This window comes from Chlorocebus sabaeus, chromosome 10 (assembly GCF_047675955.1).
Source record: "Chlorocebus sabaeus isolate Y175 chromosome 10, mChlSab1.0.hap1, whole genome shotgun sequence".
Classification (NCBI taxonomy): domain Eukaryota; kingdom Metazoa; phylum Chordata; class Mammalia; order Primates; family Cercopithecidae; genus Chlorocebus; species Chlorocebus sabaeus.
The window spans coordinates 125,980,916-126,007,571 of NC_132913.1; the positions used below are offsets into that span (position 1 = coordinate 125,980,916).

Sequence of the window (26,656 nt, forward strand, 5' to 3'; positions counted from 1 at the left end):
GGAAACCAGCTGGGACAGCCGCAGAACTCAGCCAGGATGCTCCCTGTTGGGTGCTGCTGAAACCTGCTGGAGGTAAGCCCCACTGGCGTCCCGCATACCTGCGGGTGGGAAGGGAGTTGGAAGGAAGGAAAGCACAGTGGAACTAGGAAGAGAAACCCCTTCCTCTTACCAGTGTCCCTCCAGAGCCGCCCACCGACAGGCTCATCAGCCCTGTGCGGGTCCCAGCAGAGCACTGGGGAAGGGATCTGCAGGCTGGAGGGGGAGGCGTGTCATGTGCTTGAAGCAGTGTTACAGGCTTCTTCCTCAGGGGACCCAGCCTTCCTTTCAAGAATCTTGGCCTGTGAATTGAGCTAGGTCTGGGAACTGGGACAGAGGCTGTTGCTATCTACAGTTGTGACTCCAGTGAGGTTTTTGGCTCCCAGACCTAAAGTTTTGTTCTCTTTTTCCATCAGTCCTCTTGTATTCCTAGGGACACCATGTTCAATTAGCCACTGGCAAAGAGCCCTGTGGACCAAGGTGTTTTGATCCCCGGCGTGTGTCTGCTCCCTCCCTTGGCAGACATAGCCCCCTGGTCTTTACTGGTCAAGTACTGGCATTTGGTCTCTGCTCCTCTGGAACCTTGTCATTCCCATTGAAATCAGAGAGCCCAGCTCAGTGGCAGCTTCCCCACCATCGCACCTGCCTGCCAAGGAGAGCAGTTGCAAAGCTTCTCAGGGATGCAGGTGCTCCCAGGCATTTCTCAGTGCCCAAGTGAAAGCAGGAGTGCTTTGGGGCCTTCTTGCAGTGTATAGTTGAGAGATAGGTGTGCGGGTCACACATGTTAAACCCAGTCCAACATTCCCATCTCCCTACGCCTCTGGAATCCCTCCTCCACACTAGGAAAACTGCAGCGTCTCAACCTTGTTAAGTGTAGATCATTTCTGAGTTCAAGTTTCAGTCACACAATCAAATAAGCAGTAAGAGCCATGTGGCTTGTTCCTGGGGTGTGCCTCATTGATGGATCCAGTACCTGGAGTGGCGTGAACCTTCTGTTTCAAGGCGAGAGACCACAGTTGGTGGTGATGTCAGGTAACGGGAATTTTTTTTTTTTTTTTTTGAGACAGGTCTCACTCTGTCACCCAGGTTGGAGTGCAGTGGTGCAATCTCAGTTCACTGCAGCGTCTGCCTCCTGGATTCAAGCGATACTCAGCCTCCTGAGTAACTGGGATTACAGATGTGAGCCACTACGCCCGGCCAATTTTTGTGTTTTTAGTAGAGATGGGGTTTTGCCATGTTGACCAGGCTGGTGTCAAACTCCTGGCCTCAAGTAATCCACCTGCCTCAGCCTCCCAAAGTCCTGGGATTACAGGTGTGAGCCACCATGCCTGGCTAGTACCAGGATTTCGTACAAGGGTTCTTTCCAACTCACTGCCTTTTGTTGGAGAAATTGATGTTATTGGCATATTTTCAAAATCATGTCCAAATGCGGCTGCAGAACATGAAGAAAATATTTTCTAGAGTGAAATGCTACAAAGAGTGAACAAGGAATCCATCTGCTGCCATTCCCCTGATCCGCTCTGTCCCAGTCAGGCTGCAAGGGGGGCCGTGTGGTGTCTGATGGCACTGTAAGTCTTCCTCAGGGATAGCTCCAAAGGTTTAGCATTCACGTTTGATCCAAATGTTCAGAACGTCTCACAGATGGGTGTCATTTCTGAAAACCTGTAATTGTAGGCTAAAATTTTCTGATTTAGTTTAAACAAAGGAATAAAAAAGGATAAGGAAAGAAACTGCCTGGCAGTGAGACTTGGGCTTTAGCTGGACTTAGCCATCACTGAACGAGACACAGATGCTTTGGTGAAGGGTGCAGAAAGGTCATCCCTTCATCCCTCTCAGACATGAAAGTGAAGTGGTTGACAATAGTGAAAAAATGCTTTATTTATAAAAATGAGTGATCATTAAAAATGTCTATTTAAAATGAGAAGTCTGTGTTTGTGGATGCTGAAAGCTGAGGAATATTGCCCTTGGCCAGTGGTTCTTAATTCTGGCTGCACAGTGAGTGAGGTGTGTTAAAAAACTCCTGATGTCCGGGCATTGTCTGGATCAACTGTGTGTTAGTTTCCTATTGTTATTAACAGACGACACAAGCTTTGTGGCTTAAAACAACACAGGTTTGTTCTTTTATAGTTCTGTAGGTCAGAAGCCCCACATGAGCCTCACTGGGCCAAAATCGAGATGTGGGCAGAGCTGTGTGTTTTCTGGAAACACCAGGGGAGACTCCATTTCTTTGCCTTCTCCAGCTTCTGGAGTCTGCCCACATTTTTTGCCTTGTAGCCCCCTCCTCCATCTTCACAGCCAGCAACAAAGTCCTGGCTGGGGGTCCTCCCCACAGCACATCACTCTGACCTCCACTCTGCCGCCCTCCTATACTTTTCAGGACCCTGTGATGACACTAGGCCAACCAGATCGTCCAGGATGGTCTCCCTCTCTTAAGGGCAGCTGAATAGCCACACGAATTCCATCGGCAACCCCAGTTAGCACAACATCACAGCTTCTGTGAATTAGGATATGGACATCCCCGGGAGCCTCTTATCTGCTGACCATAGCCGTAAAATCAGAATTTCTGGGAGTTGAACTTGAGCCTCAATAGTTTTAGAAACCTTCCCAGTGGATTCTAATATGAGGCCATTTAACTAGGACTGGTTATGGGGAACAACTGGAGGGCTTCAAGAAAGGGAGTAATGCAGCCCAATCTGTATTTCAGAAATACTGCTCCAGTTACACTGTCAGGGGTGGGCTGGTTGGGGGGGAGGACTGTGATGGGACTTGAGTCAGTGGACAAGTGACAGCTGTTGGGGATCAAGGCAGTCTTGGTTTTGCCAGCCGTTCCTCAAAAGGATCAGTGTCCACTAAGTGAGTACTGCACTGGGGTAAAGGACATACACAAATATTTTGAGGAGTCTTGGACAAGACGAAGCCACAGTACAAGACACACAGTACAGCACCTCCCACCCCCAGAGTTTTTTTTTGTTGTTGTTTTTTGTGTGTGTGTGTGTTTTTCTTTTTTTGAGTCAGGGTCTTACTCTACCACCCAGGCTAGAATGCATTGGCACGATCATAGCTCACTGCAGCCTTGAAATTCTGGGCTCAAGTGATCTTCCTGCTTCAGCTTCCCAGAAAGCTAGGACTGTAGTTGCTCACCACCACATCTGACTAATTTTTAAATTTTTTGTTTTTAGCAGAGACAGGATCTTACTATGTTGCTCAGGTTCATCTCAAACTCCTGGCCTCAAGTGATCTTCCTGCCTTGGCCTCCCAAAGCGCTGGGATTACAGGTGTGAGCCACTATGCCTGGACCTCCTCCAGAGTTCTTGAGCAAGGCCATGCCATTGGTGGCAGAGAATTACATGCCTTTGTGGAGATCTAATCACACACCATAAAGTTCACCATTTTAAAGTGTGCTATTTAAAAGTGTAACAATTTTTAGCATATCCACAAAGCTGTGCGTTGATCACCACTGTCTTAATTCCAGAACATTTCCATCACCTCCAACAAAAACTTCATACCTATTTGCACTTACTCCCCAGTTCTGTCCCTGCCAGGCCCTGGCAACAACTCATTTGCTTTCAGTGTTTATGGATCTGCCTATCCCGTTTATACTCATGTAAATGGAATCATATCATATGTGGCCTTTTGTGAGTGGCTTCTTTCACTTAGGATGATGTCTTTCACTTAGCATGATGATGTCTTTCACTTAGCATGATGTCTTTCACTTAGCATGATGTCTTTCACTTAGCATGATGTCTTTCACTTAGCATGATGTTTTTAAGGTTTGCCTATGCTGTAGCGTGTGTCAGAATTTCCTTCCTTTTCATGGCCAAATAACATTCTACTGTGTAGAAGCACTATATTTTGTTTATTCATTTATCCATCCATGGACATTTGGGTTGTTTCTATTTTTTGGTTATTGTGAATAAGGCTGCTATGATGAGTACAGTTTTCTGTAGATACATGTTTTCAGTTTTCTTCAGTATATACCTGGGAATGGAATTGCTGAGTCATACATTAACTCAATGTTTAATTTTTGAGGAACTGCTGAACTGGTTTTCTTAGTGGCTGAACTGTTTTATATTCCCGCTGTCAATGCACAAGGGTTTTGATTGCCCTACATTCTTGCTAACACTTGTTATTGTCTGTCTTTTCTATTTTAGTCACCCTAGTGGGGGTGAATGGGTGTCTCACTGTGGTTTTCATTTGCATTTCCCTAGTGAGTGATACTACCACACATCTTTTCACGTGCTCTTTGGCTGTTTACATATGTTCTTTGAGAAATGTATGTTTAGATCCTTTGCACATTTAAAAATTGAGTTGTCTTTTTATTCTTGACTTAGAAGAGGTCTTTATATGTTTTGGATATGATTCTCTTATCAGATATTTGATTTGCAAATATTTTCTCCCATTCTGTAGGTTTGCTTTTAACTTTCTTCATGATGTTCTTTGAAAACACAAAAGCATTTAATTTTGAAGAAGTCCAATTTGTCTGTTTTTCTCTTTTACTTGTGCTTTTGGTGTCAGATCTGAGAATCCATTGCTCGATCCAAGATCATGAAGATTTACTCCCATGCTTGCTTCCAAGTCTTTTAGTATCTTAGTTATTACATTTTATGTCTTTGAACCACTCTGAGTTAATGTGTATATATGGTATAAGGTAGGGGGCCTAACTTCATTCTTTTGTATGCAGATATCTAGTTGTCCAAGCAACTATTTTTGTTGAATAGTCTATTCTTTCCCCCATTGAGTTGTCTTGGCACCCTTGTCAAAAATCAGTTGACCATGGCTGGGTATGGTGGCTCAAGCCTATAATCCCAGCACTTTGGGAGGCCAAGCCAGGTGGATCACCTGAGGTCAGGAGTTTGAGACCAGCCTGGCCAACATGGTGAAACTTCGTCTCTACTGAAAATACAAAAATTAGCCGAGAGTGGTGATGGGTGCCTGTAATCCCAGCTACTTGGGAGACTGAGGCAGGAGAATTGCTTGAACCCGGGAGGTGGAGGTTGTAGTGAGCCAAGAGTGCACTGCTGCACTCCAGCCTGGATGACAGAGGGACACTCCATTTAAAAACAAAACAAAACAAAACAAAACAAAAAACATCAATTGACCATTAATATAAGAGTTTATTTTGGACTCTCAATTCTATTGATATATTTTTAACCTTATGGCAATACAACACTGTCTTGATTACTGTTGTTTTGTAACAAGTTTTGAAACCATGAAGCATGAGTACTACAAGTTTGTTGTTTTTTAAGATCATTTTGGCTATTTTGGGTTTCTTACATTACCATATTAATTTTAGAATCAGCTTGTCAATTTCTTGGGTTTTTATAGTAATTGTGTTGAATCCATTGATTGTTAGGGGGAATATTTCCATCTTAACAATATTAAGTCTAATAATTCATTATCCCAAGATATCTTCCAGTTTATTTAGGTCTTCTTTAATTTCTTTCAGTAATGTTTTATAGTTTTGGGGATGCATGTCTTGCTCTTTTTTGTTAAATTTATTTCTAAGTATTTTATTCCTTTTAATGCCATTGTAAATGGGGTAGTTTTCTTAATTTCATTTCAATATGGGGAGCATAACAGTGCCTGCCTGGTCGGGTTGTTAGGACAGCTGGATGGGCCAGCAGGCAGGCACCTTATGATGCCTGTGTCTTAAGAGACGCTCAGTGAGTGCTGGTGGTCGTGGCTCTTCCTCCTCCTCTCTCCCCGCTCCCCGCCACACCGAGGACCCTGAATGAGGGTGGTGCTGTGGCATCCTAGTTAGAGCTTGAGGCTTCGGAGCCAGCGGGGCTAAGATTATGGCACTAATATGCCCTAGTTGAGGGGCCTTAGGAGCGTTGTGTAGCTGAGTGTAGCTGACTGAGCTTGTTTCATCATCTGCAAAGTGGGGCTGCCGATGCAATGTCCTTTGTGGGATGTTGTGAGGGATAAATGACACAATGCAGCTCAGACGCGGAGCATCATGTCTGGCCCACGTTTCACTGCATCCAGGATACCAGTGTTGATAAATGACATCACTGACTACGCCAATCACAGCTGACACCGCCATTGCTGGTGTGACGCACCCTGGCATCAGAGGTGGTAAAATGCGGACCCGTGTGTCTCTCGGCATTGCAGAAACGCAGGATTTCTATCATGCAGTTGCCTCTTCCACACAGTGCATGGCCTGGACGGTCCCAGCAGGCTTTTCTCATGTGACTCACTTTTATGTACATTTAAAAAATTAGGAGAGAAGCACTCTGTGACCTTGAGGTACTCCAACTTCTGTTGGTGGAGGTCGGGAGATGTTTCAGGCCTAACGGAATCAAGGCCTCGGGTATTTAAGCTATTCTTTGTTTCCTACAGGAAAGAGAACTTTATACACAAGGTGGGTCCCCTGAAGATTAGATTATCAGTTGGAAACCTGAGTTCCGATGTATTCTGGCTTTGACCTTCAGACCCTGAGCGGCCAGTGGAGTCTAGCTCAGCCTCGGCTTTCGCTGTAGACACTGAGGCTCGGGGAGGTGAGGAGACACAGCTGGCTGTGGTGGCCCCCCTGCCCTGGCGGTGCCAGGACCAAGCCCAGGGCCTTTCTCATGCCGTGCCCTGTGCCTTCTGAGCGGAAGAGGAGCCTGTTCATTGAGGAACTAAGATAGAGTGGATTAGAAGAGTAACGGATGCTTTCTACAGAAGCAAGCGGCCTGGGTTTGGAATGAGGCGGCCTGTTTGTTTGCTGTGCGTCCTTGTCGCTCTCAGAACCTTCCCATTGTGGGTGTTTTATCAATGCCAGTCAGTGAAGGAATGAGTAAATGATGTTTTTCAGCAAAAATGAATTTATTTTGTAGACTAAAATAGCCTCTGGGAAGCCCATTGCAGAGACCCAGCCATCCGCCTGCCCCGGGCTGAGAGGAGCCCATTGCAGAGACCCTGCCATCTGCCTGCCCCGGGCTGAGAGGAGCCCATTGCAGAGACCCTGCCATCCGCCTGCCCCGAGCTGAGAGGAGCCCATTGCAGAGACCCTGCCATCTGCCTGCCCCGGGCTGAGAGGAGCCCATTGCAGAGACCCTGCCATCTGCCTGCCCCGGGCTGAGAGGAGCCCATTGCAGAGACCCTGCCATCCGCGTGCCCCGGGCTGCCTGTGGCTCTGCCAGGCTGCTTTCTCTTCAGGTCTTGTATCTGGGAGTCTGGCCATCCAGCATCCCTGGGAAGGGGTTTTTAGAAAATGTGCATTTATGGATTTGAAATCCCAAATGGGATATCCACACTGTGTCAGAAGGCGCAGTTGGGCTCTGAGCCAAGCTGTGGTGAGCTCTGGGCTCCAGGGCGGCTCTAGAGGACCGAGGGGCCTGGGCGGGAGAGGTTGTGCTGCACTGAGAGCTCACATTTCATGGCTTGTAAAACCCAATCGGAATCCCAGGTGTGCAAACCACATTTGATGTCCCAGTAACCAGGTAACAACAGGATGGAGGACTTGGGGAGAGACTGGGGAAGCTTCCTGAGAAGGGTTGCCAATCCACCGGCCCTCACCTTCCCAACCCGTTGCTGTGGCCACCCAGCCCTGTGCCCTCTCTCCTGGCCGCAGCCATAGGGAGCTGTGCACTTCCCCTGACCACACGGCCTGCTTGTTGCACAGCTCTGCCGGGCCCGTCCTCTCTCTTGGATGCTCCACTTAAGATGCTGCTTCTGTCAGGAAGCCTTTCCCTCCCCTCCCAGCTGAGTGGTGACCCCACCCCAATCTCTCGCCAGAGGCCTGTAATCTTAGACATGCCTAGCAACAAACATTTGTGGGAAGGGTCTGAGTATAGGTTTGTCATCTTCGTGCCTGGAGGGGCCGGCAGAGGTGATCAGTGAACAAGTATAGGTCAACGGCCAGGGTAGGGAGGTGTGCTGGGGTGGGGGTGGCGGGTCCTTCTTGTGCAGAGACCCGTAGCTGATCTCTGCCTGAGTAACTCTGAAGCCTCCTACTTCTTAAGGCCACTAGGAGCAGGTAAGTTTTACCCTTCTGAGTTAAAACTTTAAAAAAGCCCCCACAATATTCTCATCTATGTGTCTTAGTCCATTCCTGCTGCTGTAACACAGTCCCTGAGACTGGGTAATTAAAAATCATAGAAAGCTATTTTTATAGTCCTGGAGGCTGGGGAGTTCAAGATCAAGGCACTGGCAGGTTCAGTGGCTGGTGAGGGCCTGGCCTCTGCTTCTACAATGGCACCTCGTTTCTGTGTCCTCACATGGCAGAGGGGGAGGAAGGGCAAAGGGCTTAACTAGTTTGCTGGAGCCACCCCCCTATTTTTTCTTCTGGAGACAGAATCTCACTCTTTCACCCAGGCTGGAGTGCAGTAGTGCAGTCACAGCTCACTGCAGCCTTGACTTCCCAGTCTGAAGTGATCCCCGCCACTTCCGCCCTGCTGAGGAGCTGGGACTACCGGCATGTGCCTCCATAACAGGGTAATTAAAAATAATTTTTTTGTGAGTGTGGATATGGGGTCTCACTATGTTGCCAAGGCTGGTCTCAAACTCCTGGGCTCAAGCAATCCTCCTGCCTTAGCCTCCCAGCCTCTTGGCTGAGATTACAGGCATGAGCCACTGTGCTCAGCCCTGGAGCCCTTTTATAAGGGAGGGAGGGAGACCTCATGACTAAATCACCTTCTAAAGACCCCACCTCTTAATATCATCACTTTGGGTCTTAGGTTCCAATATATGCATTTTTGGTGGGGAGGCACATACATTCAAACCACAGGATCATGGCAATGAGGCATTTCTGAAGATGGACTTTTATTTATTGTCCAACACTGATGATAGTAGGATGGACGGTCCCTTGGCAGGGCTTGTTGAGAGAGGAGGAGGTTCCAGAAGAGTTGTTCTGTCTAATCAGGAAGAGCTTCTGTTCTATAGATGCTGATGATTTAAATCCTACAGGAAATCCTGTAGGATTAAATGATGCCCACTTAAATTTGACTTTCAGATAAACCATACATTTTATTATAATTATGTCCCATGCAATATTTAAATTTAACTGGGCCTCCTGTATTTTTTATTTGCTAAATCTGGAAACTGTATTTGAAATAAGCTCAGGAATAAAATTCGAGTTTTTATGAGTATGTAATGCTCTCTGTGGAAAATTTGACTCATAAATAAGGATAATGATATTTTGAAAAGCAAACAAAGTAATCAGGAAGACATTTTTTTCTTTACAAAACCTAAATAAACCCCTTCTAAATTAGCTTACCTAAAAAGAATTAGTGATTTCCCAAGTACTCATTATCCATGCATCTGTTGATAGTAACCATTGCAATGGCCCAAAAAAACGTACATGTTTTGTAAAATGTTTTCCTAAAGCCTGATTTCTTGTATTTACCCATTTTGTGTTTACTCTTCTTATTGTTCTGTTTTCATTCCTGATGTTTCAAGATTCCTTCTTTTATCATTTCCTTTCCATTTCAAGAGCTTCCTTAAGCATTCTTTTAGGCCAGGTCCTCTGGTGCCAAATTTTCTTAGTTTTTTTGAAGTCAAGAAGGTCTTGATCACCCCCTTCATTTCTGAGGGATATCTTCACTGACAGTTCTTTTCTTTCAGAATTTGAAAAGTTTTGTGCCATTGTCTTCTGGCTTCCATGGTTTCTCATGAACAATCTACTGTCATTTGAATTGCTTCTTTCACACAGGTAAGATGTTGATTATCCCTTTTTTTTTTTCTTGAGACGGAGTTTTGCTCTTCTTGCCCAGGCTAGAGTACAATGGCATGATCTCGGCTCACCGCAACCTCCACCTCGAGCGATTCTCCTGCCTTAGCCTCCCAAGTAACTGGGATTACAGGCATGCGCCACCATGCCCAGGTAATTTTGTATTTTTAGTAGAGATGGGGTTGCTCCATGTTGGTCAGACTGGTCTCGAACTCCTGACCCCAGGTAATCCACCTGCCTTGGCCTCCCAAAGTGCTGGGATTACAGGCATGAGCCACTGCGCCTGGCCAATTATCTCTTAATGCTTTCAAGATTTTTCTTCGTTCATAGTTCTCAGGAGTTTCATTATGATTATCTTTGATGTGAATGTCTTTGAAGTTATCCTATTTAGCATTTGCTCAGCTTCTTGTATCTATAAGTTTGTGTTTTTTGCCAAATTTGAGAAATTTCAGCCATTATTTATTTGAGTACTTTTTCAGTCTCTCCCTTTTTCTCTTCTTTTCCCAGGACTCTCATGACATAAATGTTACATCTTTTGTTATAATCCCACAAGTCCCTGAGGCTCTGTTCATTTGTTTTTCATTCTGTTTTTTTTTCTGTTGTTTAGATTGATTGTATTGTTCTCTCTTTCAGTTCACGGATTCCTTCCTCTGTCTTCCCCATTCTGTTGTGGAACCTATTCAGTGAGTTTTTGTCTTTGTTTTGGTTATTGTATTCTTTAGTTCTAATATTTCCATTTGTTTCTTTTTCATATTTCTATTTCTTTGCCAAGGCTTTCTGTTTTTTAAAAAAAATTTATGTCCAGTGTGTTTCCAGTTCCTTGTTGAAGCATTTTTTGTGATGGCTGCTTTAAAGTATTCATCAAGATATTGAATATTATTAACACAAAAAAAGATAAACATTTGATGGGTATGTTATTTACTCTAATCTGATCACATTATATGTATGAAACATTACTATGTACCCCATGAATATGTGCAATTATTATTTGTCAATTAAAAATGAAATTAATTGGCTGGGTGCAGTGGCTCACGCCTGTAATCTCAACACTTAGGGAGGATGAGGCAGGCAGATGATGAGGTCAGGAGATAGACAGCATCCTGGCTAACACGGTGAAACCCTGTCTCTTCTAAAAATACAAAAAAAAAAAAAAATAGCTGGGTGTGGTGGTGGCGGATGCCTGTAGTCCTAGCTACTCAGGAGGTGGAGGCAGGAGAATCGCTTGAACCCAGGAGGCAGAGGTTGCAGTGAGCTGAGGTTGTGCCCCTGCACTCCAGCCTGGCGACAGAGCGAGACTCTGCCTCAAAAAATAAATAAATACGGGCCGGGCGCGGTGGCCCAAGCCTGTAATCCCAGCACTTTGGGAGGCCGAGACGGGCGGATCACGAGGTCAGGAGATCGAGACCATCCTGGCTAACACAGTGAAACCCCGTCTCTACTAAAAAATACAAAACACCAGCCGGGCGAGGTGGCGGTGCCTGTAGTCCCAGCTACTCGGGAGGCTGAGACAGGAGAATGGCGGGAACCCGGGAGGCGGAGCTTGCAGTGAGCTGAGATCCGGCCACTGCACTCCAGCCTGGGCGGCAGAGCAAGACTCCATCTCAAAAAAAAAAAAAAAATAAATAAATAAATAAATACATAAATACATAAATAAAATTAATTAACAAATTAAAAAACCTTCATCATGTAGTTCCCGTGTGTGTGTCATCTTGATATTGGTGTCTATTTACTGGTTTTTTTTTTTCATTCAAGTTGATTATTTTCCTGGTTCTTGGTATGACAAGTGAATTTCAGTTGTATCCTGGACATTTTGGGTATTCAGGATCTTATTTAAATCTCCTGTCTTTACAAGCTTCCTCTGACACTTTGTCACTTCAGAAGGTATCAGGAGGAGTGGAAGTCCAAATTCCCCTCTCGGCCTCTATTGACACCCAAAAGGATGAAGAAAGATGTTTTACTACTCCTGGGTAGGAGGAGTGGTAGACATTTAGCCTTTACTGTGCTTCCTTTGACACAAACCCAGTGGGGAGGGGAAGGGCCACCTTTTACTGCCAGGTGGGGATGAAGATTTGACCTACTCACATGGCCTTCTCTGACGCTCTGGGGAGTTGGAGGCATTGCTTTTCTTGATCTTAGTTTGGGAGATGGTCATCTTAGGGGAAGCCCTACATCCAGTGTCGCCTTGTCACTGATACTAAAAAGGACCTTAGATTTCAAGCAGTATCTTTTAGACTCCATAGAGATTGTCTTTTATTTCTTTCTCTTGCCTAATTGCTTTGCCTAGGACTTACAGTTCTGTGTGGAATACGAGTGGTGAAAATGGGCATCCTTATTTTTCCTGATCTTAGAGGCAAAGATTTTATCTTTTCCCCATTTGGTATGATGTTAACTGTAGATTTGTCATACATGGTATTTATTGTTTCAAGGTATATATATCTTCTATACTTAATTTGCTAAGAGTGTTTATCATAAAGGAATGTTGGATTTTCAAATGCTCTGTGTTTATTGAAATGATCATTTTGTTGCCTTTTTTGGTTAATGTGGTATATCACATGTATTGATTTGCATATGTTGAACCATCCTCAAGTTCCTGGGATGAATCCCACTTGATCATAATGATCTTTTAAATGTGCCTTTCAATTTAGTTTGCTAGTATCTTTTTGAGAATGTTTGCATCTGTGTTCCTCAGAGATATTGGCCTATGGTTTTCTTTTTTGTTGTGTTCTTATCTGGTTTTGGAATCAGAGTAATGCTGGCCTCATATAATTAGTTTCCAAGTTTTCCCCCCTATTCAATTTTCTGGAATATTTTGAGCAGAATTGGTATTAGTTCTTCCTTAAATATTTGGTAGAATTCAGCAGTGAAGCCATCAGGGCTTTTTAAAAAACTTACTTATTTTTTTCATGAAAGACTTTTTATTACTGATTCAATTTTCTTACCTGTTATTGGTCTGTTAAAATTTCCTATTCTTCATAATTTAATCTTGATAGGTTATATCCAGGAATGTATTCATTTCTTTTTTGTTTACAAATTTTTTGTTGTATATGTGTTCATAATAGTCTCTTATGATCCTTTATATTTCTGTGATATTAATTGTAATGTCTCCTTTTTTATTTCTGATTTTATGTATTTGTGTCTGTCTTCTTTTGTTCTTAGCCTACCTAAAGGTTTGTTGATATGGTTTATCTTTTCAAAGAAACCAACTTTTTGTTTCATTGATCTTTTGAATTGGTCCTTTTTTTACATTCTATTTTATTTCTCTTCTAAGCTTTATTATTTCCTTGCTTCTACCAATCTTGGGTTTAGTTTGTTCTTCTCTAGTTCCTAGATGTTCATGGCAAGTCATTTATTAGAAATATTTCTTCTTTTTTGATATACAGGTTTATTACTATGAACTTCCCTCTCAGAACTGCTTTTGCTGTGTGCCATAGGTTTTGGAATGATGTGTTTCTATTCTCATTTGTCTTAAGGAATTTTAATTATTATAATTTGTTTTTTACTTATTATAATTTGTTTTTTACAGACAGGGTTTTGCTCTGTTGCCCAGGCTGGAGTACAGTGGCACAATCATAGCTCTCTGTAACCTTGAACTCCTGGGCTCAAGTGATCCTCCTGCCTCAGCCTCCCATGTGCTACCATGCCTAGCTATTTTAAAAAAATTGCTTATAGAGACAATGTCTCACTGTGTTGCCTAGGCTGGTCTCAAACTCCTGGCCTTAAGTGATCCTCCCACCTTGGATCTCAGGGAGTTTAAAAATTTCCTTTTTCATTTATTTATTAACCCATTGGTTATTTAGGAGCATGTTGTTAAATTTCCATGTACTTGTAAGACTTCTGAAATTTTTCTTCTTGTTGACTTCTAGTTTTCCTTGTCATTGACTTCTATTATGGTCTGAAGAACTACTTGATATGATCTCTATTTTGTTAAGTTTAAGATTTGTTTTGTAGCCTAACATATGATCTATCCTGAAGAACATCCCACGTACAGTTGAAAAGAAGGTGTATTTTGTCGGATGTCGGATGGAATGTTTTGTAAATGTTAGGTTTATTTGGTCTGTCGTGTAAGTTCAACTTTTTGTTGTTGTTGATTTTCTGTCTAGATGATCTGCATTCACTGCTGAAAGTGGAACCCTGAAGTTCCCTACTATTTTTTGTGGTTGACTATCTCTCCCTTTAGATCTAATAATCGTTGCTTATATATTTGGATGCTGTGATATTTGGTGCATATATATTTATAGTTGTTATATCCTCTTAATGAATTGCTTCCTTTATTATTTTATAGTGACCTTCTTTTGCTCTTTTTTCAGTTTTTGACTTAAAGTCTATTTTGTCTGATATCAATATGGCTGTTCCTGTTTGTTTTTGGTTTATGTTTCCTTGGAATATCTTTTTCCATGTCTTCACTTTTAGTCTGTCTTTAGTAGTGAGGGGAGTCTCTTGTAGACAGCATATAGATGGGTCTGTTTTAAAAAAATCAATTCAACCACTTTATATCTTTTAGCTGTAGAATTAATCTGTTTATATTCAAGGTTATTATTGGTAGAAAAAGACTTACTCCCACCATTTTATTAATTGTTTCCTGGTTGTTTTGTAGACCTTTGTTGTTCTTCCCTTTTTGTTTACATCTGTAGTTTGGTGGGTTTTTTGGTGTTAAGGTTTGTTTTCTTTCTCTTTCTCGTCTGTGTATCTGCTGTAATTTTTTTCTTTGTAGTTACCATGGGTCTAACATAAAGAGTCTTGTAGTTACAGTACACTTTTTTTTTTTTTTTTTGAGACAAGGTCTTGCTCTCTTGCCCAGGTTGATCTCCCAGGGTTCAAGAGATCCTCCTGCTTCAGCCTCCTGAGTAGCTGGGACTATGGGCCCATGCCACCATGCCTGGATCATTTTTTGTAAAGACATAGTCTCACTTTGTTGTCCAGGCTGTTCTTGAACTCCTGGGCCCAAGTGATCCTCCTGCCTCAGCCTCCCAAAGTGCTGCGATTACAGACATGAACCACTGTGCCTCGTGATATAATACAGTATTTTAAGCTGCTAACAACTTAAGTTTGGTGATATAAAAGTACTCTAGACTTTCCCCCGTCCTCCTATAATTTGTATTTTAGTTGCCTTAATCTACATCTTTATCTTTTGTAGTTGATGTTTTTGACCTTTTTTATTTTTAAATATCAAACTAGAGGATTGAAAGATTTACATAGCACCATTACAGCGCTGGGGTATTCTAAGTATGATAGATTTACCTATACTGGTGAGTTTTATAATTTCATGTGTTTTAACGATAGTAATTATTGTCTCTTTGTTTTTAGCTATAGGATTCTCTTAAGCATTCTTTGTAAGGCCAGTTGGGTGGTGAAGAATTTCCTCAGTTTTTGCTTGTCTGGGAAGTTTTCTATTTCTCCTTCATTACTGAAAGACAGCTTTTTATAGATATAGTATTCTTGGCTGACAGTTTTTTTTTTCTTTTAACACTTTGAATATATTATCCCATTCTCTCCTAGCTTGAAAGGTTTCTGCTGAGAAATCTGCTGACAGTCTAATGGAAATTTCCTTATTTGTGAATTGATGTTTCTCTCTTGTAGCTTTTAGAATTCCCTCTTTGTCTTTGACTATAATATGCCTCAAAGAGGATAATTTTTAGTTGAGTTTTATTGGCCATCTTTGAGCTTCTCAGATCTGCATATCTATGTCTCTCCCAAGACTTGGGAGGTTTTCAGCTGTAATTTTGTTAAATAGGTTTTCTGTGCTTTTTTTCTCCATTTCTTCTCCCCGTAGCATTCCTATCATGTGAATATTTGTTTATTTAATGGTGTCTCATAAGTCTTGTAAGTTTCTTCATTTTTTAATATTGTTTCTTTTTTTCCCTCTGGTTGGATTATTTCAAAAGACCTGTCTTTAAGTTTAGAAATTCTTTTCTGCTTGATCTAGTCTGTTGTTGAAGCTCTCCTGTATTTTTTATTACATTAATTGAATTTTTGAGTTCCAAGATTTTTTTTGGTTATTTTTATGATATCTATGTGTTAGTTAAATTTTTTTTCAGATTGTGAATTGTTTTCCCGATCTTATTGAATTGTTTGTCTGTACTCTCTTGTATGTTACTGAGTTTCCTTAAGGTCATTATTTTGAATTTATTTTTAGGTACTTTATAAATATCCTTTTCTTTGTGGTCTGTTACTGGATACTTATTGTGTTTCTTTGGGGATATCCCTACATTCATACCTGCACATCTAATGGAACAGTTGCTTTTTTGAATTTTATAAGGCAGCTTTTGTAGGAACCCATCCTTGTAGATGGGTTCTAGGGTGTTGGTTGGGAATGGCACATTGGCTTTGGTTCTAAGAAGCTCCCCCACTCTGAGCAGATCCTGATGGGGGAGACAGTGTGGCAGAGGCAGGATACCTCATTCACCTCTCTATGGTGCTATCCCAGGGTTCTGTGCCCCACAGGGATTTCACCACTCCCCTGGTGCTCTCCAGTGTACCTTCTCAGTCACTGGAATGGAAATACAGGTATCTGTTGTTTTGTTCCCTTTCTAGGGGTGTGTGGGGAAGTGCCAGGAAACACTAGCTGGCCATCCTGCTGATGTCTGATACTTGCACTGTCTTCTACATCATAAAAGTCCAGGGGAAAAAGTGTGCTGGTCATTGAGGGAGCAACAATGTGCAAATTGGTGTTTGAAGAGAAGGGAGATTTTCCGGTACTTCGGGAGAGGAGTCTTTCAGTCCTTTCACCTAAGTAAGAAAAATCTTTTTTTTTTTTTTTTTTTTTTGAGACGGAGTCTGGCTCTGTCGTCCAGGCTGGAGTGCAGTGGCCAGATCTCAGCTCACTGCAAGCTCCGCCTCCCGGGTTTACGCCATTCTCCTGCCTCAGCCTCCCGAGTAGCTGGGACTACAGGCGCCCGCCACCTCGCCTGGCTAGTTTTTTGTATTTTTTAGTAGAGACGGAGTTTCACTGTGTTAGCCAGGATGGTCTCGATCTCCTGACCTCGTGATTCGCCCGTCTCGGCCTCCCAAAGTGCTGGGATTACAGGCTTGAGCCACCGTGCCCGGCCAAGAAAATTCTTTAAAAAGCTACCAACCAGAAGCATAAGTCGGTCCTGCTCTGATGAAAGACACAGTGATGAGAAACGCCCTGGACACCAACCTTGTGCCTGGGTGTGAGATATCTAGACCTGCAGGCTCTGCCTGGGCTGACACTGTCAAGTGGGGACTGGCCCAGTGCTGCCTGGCCTCCCAGGATTTGGCTGTGCTGCTGGCCTGAGCTGGCCTGTTTGGGGTGTGTGTGGTTACAAACCTCTGATTAGTCTAGCAGGTACATGGTACCTACAGGAAAGCCAGGAAGGGGATTGCTTCTACAGCCCTAGGGATATTGGGGCCTAAGGGCATCTGTCTTCTGATGGAGGAACTCCTAGCAGGAACAATGCAGGCTTTTAATTCTAGCACAAGAGGCCAATTTCTCAATAATCAACTGAGAACTGATGGAAGTTCATAAGAGCCTTTGCAAGGTTTATATCATTCTGGCCGGAGTGGGGACTGGGTAAGCGAGGAGATTGGGAAGGGGCCCAGCAGATTTTTGCCCCATGTATGAAAGTCCTTGGAGAATCACAACTTTAGCTCCAGCCCCCACTCCATTTAATCCAGACCTTAACCAGGGTTCCAGCAAGTTAGAGGTGACTCTCCTGAGTTTTATTGTTCAGATGTTGGTCCTTTATTATGTAATTTGGCCTGATGTAGGGCTGAGAAAGTGCATTGTCTTATTTCACCCTTGACATTTTTATTGCAGAGCATTTCCAAATCTGTGGGAAAGGCTGTTCAGGCTGCTTCCTTGGGAAGTATTTAAAGGGATACAAGTCAGCTACTGAATGCAGGGAGCGGGGAAAAATTAGGCAGAAGAGAGAAAGAGAAAATACAAGGGGAAAGGAATTAAACAAGAAGGAACCCAGTCACAGTAATTTTATTTCTCCATTTATTCTTTGTATCATAAGTTTTGAAGGAAGATGTACTTTCCCAATAGTTTTTTTTTTTTCTCTTTGTTAATCAGAAGTGAATTGGACTTTCTCTTTTCAGTGAGAGAGACCTGTCCCCAGCTCTGTGATCTTGGCCATTTCTCTTTACTCTTTTGGGCCTGTCTCTTTATCTACAGAGGGAGATCAAGAATGTCCACTGCTTAAGTTTATTTCAAGGGTTAAGTGAGATTCATTGTCATTCAACAAGCATTTATTGTCTCCGTGTACCTGCCCCTGTGCTAGGAGCTGGCTCCTGCTTTCCTGGGGTTTATCAAGGGGCACCCCAAGCAAAGGATGCTGTTTAATGAGGCAAGCATCAAAGTGAGAGTGGGAGGGCTCCTTGTGGGAAGCTGCATTTAGCCAAAATCTGATGTCAGGGAGAGTTTGCTATAGGAGAGGGGCAAGTTGGAGAGTGGAGGAAGAGGAGTAGCTTGTACAGAGGCCTGTGGTGGGAAGTCACCCAATCGACTCCAGGGGCTGAGAGGAGATAGGCCAGCGAGGCTAGAGGGCAGAGGGCTGGAGAGAGAGGAGCAAAATGAGGCTGGAGAGGCCAGAAGATAGAGACCATGGAGCATTGCTGGGTCAGGTTTAAGCAGGGAAAGTCACACGGGACTTGCATTTTGGAAAGAGCCTTCTGACTGCAGGAACTGGCCTTGATGTCTGAGGGAGGCTAAAAATCTGGCCATTGCTGGAGTTCAGCCTTGATACTGGCAGCTTGGACTGTGGTGGTGGTGAATGGTGGAGGGGAAGGAGTAGAAGGAGGCTGATTTTAGAATTAAGAGCCTCTGGGCCAGGCGCAGCAGCTCGTGCCTGTAATCCAGCACTTTGGGAGGCCGAGGTGGGTGGATCATGAGGTCAGGAGATCGAGACCATCCTGGCTAACATGGTGAAACCCCGTGTCTACTAAAAATACAAAAAAATTAGCCAGGCATGGTGGTGGGCGCCTGTAGTCCCAGCAACTCAGGAGGTTGAGGCAGGAGAATGGCGTGAACCCGGGAGGCGGAGCTTGCAGTAAGCAGAGATGGCGCCACTGCACTCCAGTCTGGGAGACAGAGCAAGACTCCATCTCAAAAAAAAAAAAAAAAAAAAAAAAGAGCCCCTGAACTTGGTGACTGACTGGATGGATAATGTGTGTGGGGAAAAGGAAGCTGTCAGGATGAGGTCTAGATTTCTGCCTTATACACCGGATAGAGTTTCATTGTTCACTGAGATGCAAGTTACCATTGGAGGCCTGGTCTTGGACATGCTGAATTTGAGGTACCTTTGAGACACTCAGTGAAAAATATGGACTAGGTTAGTAGGATGTACCATTTTGGAGTTCAGAGATAAGGTCTGGCCTCATTTTTTCATCTTTCGTGTATCCATACCAGCTGCCATAATAGCTTTTCTTTTCTTTTTTCTTTTTGAGACAGAGTCTCACTCTGTTGCCCAGGCTTGAGTGCAGTGGTGTGATCTTGGCTCACTGCAACCTCTGCCTCCTGGGTTCAAGCGATTCTCCTGTCTCAGCCTCCCAAGTAGCTGGGATTACAGGCATGCACCACCACGCCTGGCTAATTTTTGTATTTTTAGTAGAGATGGGGTTTCACCATGTTGGTCAGGCAGGTCTCAAACTCCTGGCCTCAAGTAATCTGCCTGCTTTAGCCTCCCAAACTGCTGGGATTACAGGCTCGAGCCGCTGTGCCCGGCCATAATAGCTTTTCAGTTCCTCCCTTGAGAGGCAGAGTGAACTTTCTTCTTTGACTGCAGGTTCAACTATCTTCCATAAAAAGAACCCCAAATCTTCCTGACCCGAATTCCCTTTTGCTATGGTCTGAATGTTTGTGTCACTCCAAAATTCGTATGTTGAAATCATAACCCACAAGGTGATGGTATTAGAAGGTAGGCTTTTGGGAGGAGATTAGGTCATGAAGACTAGCGCCCTTATAAAAGAGGCCCCAGATAGCTAGCCCACCCCTTCTATCATGTGAGGACACAGAAAGAAGGTACTGTCTATGAACCAGAAAGTGGGCGCTCATCAGACACCAAATCTGCTGGTACCTTGATCTCAGACTTCCTAGTCTCCAGAACTGCAAGAAGTAAATTTCTGTTGTTTTTAAGCTATCCAGTTTATGGCATTTTGTTATAGAAGCCCAAACAGTGCAAAACACCCCTGTAGCTATATTCACCTTCTGTCTCCTCCCATGCATGGTTTAAACGCCTTCAAGTTTGCTGTCTTTGGGATGAAGCTCTTCGAGTACAGTTCCTGCTGTACAGTGCTTCTCCATCTTCAGGCCTGTGAAACTAAAGAGACAAATTGTCTGCCCACTGCCTGATATGCCACAGCGGGACAGGCATAATATTGCCATTATAGATGTTCCTTTTGTAAAAGGGAAACACGAGAGATAAAAAGTAGTCATTGGTCCATAACAATTCTGAAATCCAGCTGGGGAAATGTTAGAAGTTCCTTGATTAGGTCTCGAGGCCCAGAAATGACTCTTCCTAGCACTTCATTCTGCTCTCTGAGCTCTTGGTTCTACCCCGAGTCAACTTTTCTTTTCTTTTTTTTGGTGAAATGTAGTGTGTGTTTGGAGTGGAGTAGTTTTTACAGCCTTCTTGTCAGTATATGTTTTGGGGTCAAACTACCTCCTTTCATTTAGTTCTATCTCTATCCTTTTCAGTTTAAGCTGGCAGTATTTTTTACTGAAATAAATCTCTCCAAAATATTGTGAGTTACAGTGAATTTCATTGCAGGTATACCCCATTAGACAGAAGCTTCAGCACCACGGGAAAGGTCATACAAAAAAATAGACAGAAGTTACATTCACAAATGTCTTCTGGATAAGCCCTTAAGCTTTGTTTTTTTTTTTTTTTCTTTGTGTTTAGTTTGCTGTTTTTGTCTATTTTCTTAAAATGGAGACTTTAATAATTGGTCTGATAAATTGGTCTTAAAACCAATTTAATAATTGGTTTTAAGCCTTTCTTCTTTTCTCTTATGTGTATTTAAATTGATAAAAATTTCCCTCTAAGCATGGCTTCAGCTTTAATTTCATATGTTTATATGTTTTGATACGTTATATTTTCATGTCCATTCATTTCAAAATATTTCTGATTTCCATTATCATTTCTTTTTTGAATCACAGGTTGTTTAAAAGAGTATTTGGGAATTTTAATTTTCCCACAATTGTAGCTTAATTCCACTGTAGTCAGAAAACAGAGAACATAATCTCTATTCTTTGAAATTGAAAATTATTTGAAATTGTTGAGATTTCAACATGTTGCTCAAATCTTCTATGTGTTTACTGATATTTTTGTCTGCTTATTCGGTCCATTTTGGAGAGATATTTGTTAAAATGTCCCATTTTGGTTGTGTATTCATCTATTTTTCTTTTTGTGTAAATATTTGATTTGCATATTTTAGGCCTATATTATTAGGTGCATATAAATTAGGATTTACCATAGCTTTCTGGTGGGTTGACTCTTTTATTATTATGAAATATCCCTCATTATCTCTATTCGTGTTTCTTTCTTTCTTTTCTTTTCTTTTCTTTTTTTTTTGACAGAGTCTTGCTCTGTTTTCCAGGCTGGAGTGCAGTGTTGTGATCCCAGCTTACTGCAACCTCTGCTTCCTGGGTTCAAGTGATTCTGGTGCCTCAGCCTCCTGAGTAGCTGGGATTACAGGCACCCACCACCACGCCTAGCTAATTTTTTTGTACTTTTAGTAGAGACATGGTTTCCTATGTTGGCCAGGCTGGTCATGATGTTTCTTTCTCTTAAGTCTAAATTGATATTATTGTAGCTCTACTGGATTTCCATTGGTTAGTGATTTCATGGTATATCTTTTCTTTTTTTAATCCTTTCACTTTCACATTCTCTGTATCCTTATATTTAAGATCTGTCTCTTATAAATATAATAGAGTTGGACTTTGTATTTTTATCCATCTGTCTTTTAATTGATATATTTAATAAATTTATATTTATTGTAGTTACTTTATTTTTTCTTTGCTCACATGTTAAATATTTCTTGCTCCAAATTTCTCTTAACATGATTTTCTGTATTTTTATTTGTATTTCTCTTTCTGTATTTATTTTCTATGGACTTATCTTCTAGTTCTCTAATTCTCTCTTCAACTATGTCAAATCTGCTTTGAAAGTCATGTATTGGACCTATTTATTTATTTAGAATGACTAGTTCTTACTTTTTTTATGAGGTATAACGTATACAGTAATCCTAAGTATTTAGCCTGATGAATTGTTACACACACACACACACACACACACACACACACGCATATCTGTATCCATATCTATTGTATCTCCATATCCAAATAATTGTCACACAGATGAAGATGTTTTAAGTTTCTAGCACCCCAAAGTCTCCATCATGTCCCTTGTATCTGATATTTCCTTCAAAGATAAGCAATTTTTTTTACCTCTGTCATCATGGATTAGTTTTGTGTGTATTTGGATTTTCTATAAATATATCCTATACTATTAACTCTTTGTGTCTGACTTTGTTAACTCAGCATCATGCCTGAGATTTATCCATGCTGTTCTCTGCAGCAGTTTTTTATTGCTATCTATCAACCCATTATGTGAATATACCACATTTTATTTATTTATTCTGTTGTTGATGGACATTTGAATTGTTTCTACAATAGTATTCTCTTGTGGATTTTTTATCTTGGTGCTGTCTCCAGTGTGTCTAGTAACTTTCAACTGAATGCTGGACACTGTGATCATGAATTGTGCAGTCCTGAATGATGTTGTGTTCCTCTAGAGAAGGTTTACTTTTGCTTATGACAGGCAGTTGGATTAGGGGCAGGTAGTGAGCTGCCTTGAGGTGATTTTCAGTCTTTGTAAGGCCAAGTCTATTTCTGGATCATTGTTATTCACATGTGATGCTCCAACTCCAGTTTTGCCACAGCATAGTGAGAGTGCTCAAAGCTCTGCTTGGCTTTTCAGGCACTTGACTTTTGCTTTCTCTCAGCCTTTGGGCTACTGTTTGCAAATCAACAATGATTTTGAGGAGATAAGTGATACAGAAGGTTGGGCTTACTTTCCTGCATTTTCCTCCCTTGTTGCTTAAGTTTCTCAGCTCTTAGCTGACTTGATAACCTTGAACTCCATTTTTATTCCTCAGTCCTGTGAGACTAATGCAACTGCTTAACTTCTCTCACTTATAGTAGCCAGTTTCTGCTTGGGTTCTAATCCTCTCAACTCCATGCTGTTTAGGAATTTTCAAGTACCTGGAGGGTGAAAGCAGCACATAATGTCAGGTTCACTTCAGTGCAGTTTCCTTCTTCCGGGGACCTTTGCCTTTTATCCAGTGTTTCTTCTTATTTTGGGCAGGGAGTTTGGTCTGATAAAAGTGACTCTGTCATACCAGAAGCAGATTGATGAAATAATTCCAGACCACTTGTTTTAGTAGCAGTTTGCCTTAGAGTATTGTCAATGATTCTAAAATGTGACTATCATAATAGCCTGTGAGGTAGTTAGCAGAGTTATTATCCCCACTTTACAGATGGGGACACTGAGGTTCAGATGGGTTAAGTGGTTGGCGGAGTTTGCATAGCTAATACATGGTAGACTACCTTCTTGACCCTTACCCTACACTGAAATTCCCTTGCACTGTACCTGATGCCATCTTATGGGACCCAAACTGTACTCAGGGAAGAGGAAACAGCATTAACTGAAGAAGAGGAGCCTGGTGGGTGGTGGTTCAGCCACTGGGTTAAAAGGAGTGCACTCAATGAAGCATGAGTGGAATTCTCTGGAAACAAATACCATGTAAATGCAATTATTTTAACTCTTAAGTGCCTGGGAAATTCCAGCAGCAAATAAACCTGCTCCATGTTCAGCAAACTGAACCGTCACCACCTCCTTCAAGCAGCTGAGAAGCCGAGGTGCTGAGAAGCCGAGCTGCAGACGCCAGCCTGCCTGCATTGACCAGAGGTTCAGCGGCCATGGAGGTGCCCTGTACTGGTTTGTTGTGTCAGGAACGGTCTTCAAATGCCAGGGGCAACATAGGGGTGAATTGTGGACTTTCCTTGGCTGGCGTTGACAATTTGCAAACCAATTTCACCAGCAGAATACCATTTGCTCCACTTTTCCTGGGAGAAATGCTAACTGACAGGGAAGGAAGTTGAATGGGTGGACAGCTGGCTCCCAGTGTAGGTGGATGGCTGGCACCCGGGTGACTGATGGAACCCAGTCTCCCTCCGCCATCTTTCGCTTTTGCTGCATTAGTGCGTTCGCTGAATGTGGGACACTCAAGACAGGCGGCACTGGGTCCCCTGGTTGCCATTCCTTGCCTTGGGTCCCCTCGGCTCTGGGCTTCCTAGAGTCTGTGTGTGAACTCCTGGGAGACCTCCTTCAGCCCCTCAGCATGTGGTGCCGAGGCCATGAGGGATGCCCTGGGAGGGAAACTGTGAGAGGGACCAGGCCAGTGTTGTTTCTCAGACACTCTCTCTTCACAGTCCTCATGTGAGAACTTGGGGCCCTGACAGGGAGCCAGGAAGCTCCTTGGTGTTTCTTGCAGGTGCACACCCAGGAGCCACACTTCCAGGCCGTTCCCAGCGCTACTGAGAAGCCATTCACACCTCCCGCCTCAGCATCCTGGAGTTAGGGTGTGCCATGTTCTGAATTCTTTCCAAGCTCCTCAGGTCTCTTTCTCCTCAATGCTTTATGTCCTTTTAAATAGTAATGTCTGGCCGGGCGCGGTGGCTCATGCCTGTAATTCCAGCACTTTGGGAGGCCAAGGCGGGTGGATCACCTGAGGTCAGGAGTTTGAGACCAGCCTGGCCAACATGATGAAACCCCGTCTCTACTAAAAATACAAAAATTAGCTGGGCATGGTGGCGGGCACCTGTAATACCAGCTACGTGGGAGGCTGAGGCACAAGAATCATTTGAACCCAGGAGGCAGAGGTTGCAGTGAGCCAAGATCATGCCACTGCACTCCAGCCTGGGCAACAGAGCAAGACTCTGTCTCAAAAAAAAGAAAAAAAAATGTAATGTCTGCCTTAATATATATTTCCCTAAATTACCTCTTGTTGAGACTGTGCCCCAAAGAGTTAAACTAATGACTAACAGAAAATCTTGAGTTTGCAGAATGGTAGATAAGAAAAGAGACAACTTGCTGAAACACTAAAACTCTCTCTGCTTGTAAGATAACAAAACTGGCTGAAATCACCTGGAAGCAATATGGCAGCTAGGGTTGAACAGAAGCAGCTTGCTGGCATCCACCACAGAGTTTGCACATGAGATCCATGAGGAGGCATGAAGAGATGACTGTGCATGCCCGGGGACTGTCCAGCACTCCCCTTTCCTCTACCAATCTCTGATAGTCCTAGAATTCAATAAACCAGTGAAAGTTTATTAGAAATTTTTTCTAAGAAAAGTACTGTCTTAAAGCTAGCACAGAGGGACAGATTTGAGCTCGACTCCTATCTCCTTGTTAGTTGACTTGCAATCAAAAGCTTTTCTTTTCTCAAAATCCCATGTCATAGTATTGGCTTCTAGCGCATCGGGCAGTGATACAGTGTGGATGTTGTACCCTCTAATCTCATGCTGAATTGTAATCTTCAGTGTCGGAGGTGGCGTGTGGCGGGAGGTGATTGGATCATGGGGTGGATTTTCCATGAATGGTTTCGCACCATCCCCTTGGTGCGTTCTTGAGATAGTGAGTGAGTTCTTGTGAGATCTGGCTATTTAAAAGGCGTGGCGTGTCTCCCTCTTTCTCTTGCTCCTGCTCTCACCATGCCACCTGCCTGCTCCCACTTCATCTTCCACTGTGAGTGAAAGCTTCCTGAGGCCTCTCCAGAAGCCAAGCAGATGCTGGGGCCATGCCTCTGTAGCCTGCAGAACTGTGAGCCAGTTAAACCTCTTTTCTTTATAAGTTACCCAGCCTCAGGTATTCCTTTATAGCAAGCATGGCCAACCTGCTGCACATGGGCCGCACGTGGCTCAGGATGGCTTTGAATGTGTCCCAACACAAATTTGTAAACTTTCTTAAAACATGATGAGATTTTTTGTGATTTTTTTTAACCCTATTGCACAGTTCTCAAGCATGAACTTTGTAGATGACAACGGAACAGAATGGAATAATCAGAGTATATCACGTCCACAAGTACTGGAGTGTTATCCCTAATGCACATTATAATTGCAAACACTTTGGTCAGAAGAAACAAACAAAAAACAACGTTAAAATTAATAAAGAACAAGAGGACTCTGTTGCAATGTCGTGTAAAATGAACTGTGCCTAAGAACTCAAGTGTGTATTCCGTACTAGGCGTAGGCTGCGTGCACCATGTGCTCTCACTGTCTGCACGCAAGTGTGGCTTCAGTTTTACGGCAATGTGTGGCTTCCAGTGTGTTATCTTCCAAGCACGGACAGTTGAATTGACACCATCAGGCGTTGTATGTGCTTCTGGCGACTTGAGCAATGATTTTTGATAATATTTCAACCTGCCTTTGTAAATGATAGGTGTTTCATATTAGTTAGAAGACCTGTAAGTATTAGTATTTTATTTGGTTATTAAACCTTGCTTTCTATTTTCCTGTCTATTAATTTTTATAATAAAAGTAAATAGAATTACTTATCTATTATTATTTTTTAAAATTCCAGCATGGCTTCTACAATGTCTCAAAAGAAAACAACCCACCCCCCAAAAATAAAAAAATACAGATGAGGGAAGATTGTTCAACGAAAAGTGGACAGATGACGACTTTTTTGTCAAGGCAAATAGTAAAGCACTCTGCTCAATTTGTAGGGAATTTGTGCCAGTTTTCAAAGTCTATAATTTGAAAAGGCATTATATGCAAAGACATGCTGCCAAATTTGGTGCGTATCGAGGAATGTGTCGTAAGGACAAAAATAACAGAACTGAAAAAATGTCTGTCTTCTCAAAAAAAATATTTTTAAAGTTGCAACTCAAAAGGAGTCTGTTGTAAAAGCTAGTTATACGATAGCAAATTTAATAGCAAAA

General features: G+C 42.7%; 1 protein-coding gene across 1 annotated transcript in view; it reads left to right on the forward strand.

Annotated features, from left to right (window-relative positions):
- ASB1 (ankyrin repeat and SOCS box containing 1) overlaps positions 1-25,888 on the forward strand; it is a 59,770-nt gene extending 33,882 nt beyond the window's left edge. Inside the window, exon 6 of the transcript XR_012094347.1 lies at positions 21,231-25,888. The gene's annotated coding sequence lies outside the window, so the exon portion shown is untranslated. The remainder of the gene's footprint in view (positions 1-21,230) is intronic.
- The last annotated feature ends 768 nt before the right edge of the window (positions 25,889-26,656 follow it).